Here is a 2649-nt window from a genome sequence, read left to right on the forward strand (position 1 = left end):
GCTTTCACCTTGATGCACCGTCTTTATGCAGCTAATAACTTGTAGAAATACAAGTTATTTATACTGTTTTATTTAGATATTGGGCCAAAAGGAAGGGAAGTTGCGTCGATTGTATGGAAATTAGCTAAGGAATGCAAGAATTATAAATTGTCGTCAATACACCAACTGACACCATTGCATGGTAGAAAAGAATATTTCAAGTCTGTTTTGCAGGAAATCAAGTCACCGTATGCATTCATGGCTCAAGATAAAAAGAACAACGCATCTACGTCGCATTGCGCCCATCATTCGGGAATGAATAGACGATCAACACAACGACGACGCATGTAACAATTGATCAACACCGCATGCGGGCAAACGATCGAAGATGTAAAGAGCAACACAATTGTGGAGGATTCTGATGCGTGTACAACTGACCGTTGTGCATTTCTGAAGGGATTGATTGCGTAACAGAAGGAGTATTCACTCCATCATTTCCGGAACTGCCTTAACAATACAGTGGGGACCACAAGTTAAAGAGTCAAAGCTGAGCCTATAAATAGCTCTGGCCATTCCACTGAGAAGATATACTTGATACGGGCATATTTTGATATTTGTATATTGAGGGAGAGACTGGTCTGAAGAGCCTGCTCGGAGAAGTTCTGGGAAGATTTAAGAGACAAGGCCGAGAGGTGAGTCTCAGGGAAAATCCTTTCAATCCCTACCGTTGAAGCTCTATACCAAGGTCATTTCGACCGGACGAGAAAGCCTGAGAGGGAAGCTCTTCTTTTCATCCATTCCATACGCCGGCAAGCAAATCCACCATTCAGATCTTTGTCAAGACGTTAGCACTCTTCTGTATTTGTTTCTATCTTTATCATCAATTGTATTCATCTTCTTAAATCTCTATCATTCACACCATGTATCAGATGCTAAATCTTAGTATTGAATGTCATGATCATTTTCATCTCCATCTTTCTATCTATTTCCGTTAATCCGTAAATCGCTTTCTCCATGATATTTTCTTAATCCCCTGGTAATTAGTAAGAATTGAGCAAGTGAATTAATTGGGTTAAGGAAATAAATATGTTTAGCTAAAGCATTCTAGACGGCATCTTCATCTGTGAGAGTAGAAGTGAAGATGTCATTCCTCCTGTCGAGAGAAGGTTGGAAGAATGCTTAACTAAAGTGAGAAGTACTTCCAGAGATGGAAGCAACCTTGCGTTCATTACGTTCATTCCTGTTTCACCACAGAGATGTGGGAACATGGCCGATCACTGAGAGGGTACGCCAAGGGAAAGTGGAATTGTAGTTATGTCTTTAACACAATTAATAACTTGCGATGTTTATATTAGTTATCTTTTCTATTTCTGTTTCAAACATAAAGACTTTCCACTGCATACCACGACCCTTTGTATAATCTTCAGAGTCAGTCTCAAACTCAATATCATGTATCAACATCCTGTATCTTGTATCATAATAGCTTAGGTTTACTTTTATGCACTTTTATGTTATTAATGCAACTTTAGTTTATCTGTACAATTTTACTTTACCGCAACTTTAGATACCTGTATAAACACAATCTTTATTAATTGTAAAAACACCAGTCGCTTATATCACGAACGTAACGCATTAACTAAGAAATCCCTGTGTTCGACCTCGGATCACTCTGAGAAACTTGCGGTGGAATTATACTTGGTTTCAATGCAAGGAAACTTGTGACAATGCATAGCATACTACCAGCATTTCATTAATAACGCATACATCTAGAAGTAGTATCGCATAAAATGTGCATGAGCAGCAACACAGGATAAGATCACATTTTGCGTTACAAGTTTATGGCAACATGAGCTTGTAGAATATCATCATGCATGCACATTACATTCACCAAGTTCAAGTCATCAAGTTTATGGCGCCGTTGCCAGGGACATGGACTTGTTCATTCATTCACATTCATATTTTTCCACATGCTTAAAGACTAAAATCAAGTCATAAATTTATGGCGCCATTGCCGGGGATTGGTAACGGTTATTGTTGAGTGTGTTTGTGATATTTTGCAGGACAGATCTCTTTGTACTGGTTGTTTATCGCAGAAAGTAGTCGGGCAGTTTATGAGCACTGGGACTGACCCAAAATTCGAGGCTGACCTAGAGATCGAGCATACATTTCGCGTAAGGGTACGCCAGAACCGAGCTAGGCAAAAGAAGGCCAACATGGCAGATAATAACAATGATAATGTGGCACCCGAGGTAAATCACGGGGTGAGACGACCAGCACAAGATCCCGTTTTTCTTACAGCTGATCACAATATTTCGATGAGGAACTATGCGGTGCCCAATCTATATGATTTTTCGCCCAGAATTTCAAGGCTGATAGTTGAGGAGAATGTAAGATTTGAAATTAAACCGGTCATGCTCCAAATGATTCAGAATGCGAGGCAGTTTGGTGGTCTGCAAGGTGAGGAACCACATGCACATCTGACCAGTTTCGTTGAGATGTGCGGTAACTTCTCTATACCTAGTGTTACCCCAAAAGGTATCAGATTATATCTCTTCCCTTACACCTTGAGGGATGAGGCCAAGAGGTGGGCCAAGAGGTAGGCTCATTCACTTTAGCCAAATGAGATTACTTCATGGGATCAGTTGGTTGAGTGAATTATGAAGAAGTTCT

Source organism: Benincasa hispida, chromosome 8 (genome assembly GCF_009727055.1).
Source record: "Benincasa hispida cultivar B227 chromosome 8, ASM972705v1, whole genome shotgun sequence".
NCBI classification, from domain to species: Eukaryota; Viridiplantae; Streptophyta; class Magnoliopsida; order Cucurbitales; family Cucurbitaceae; genus Benincasa; species Benincasa hispida.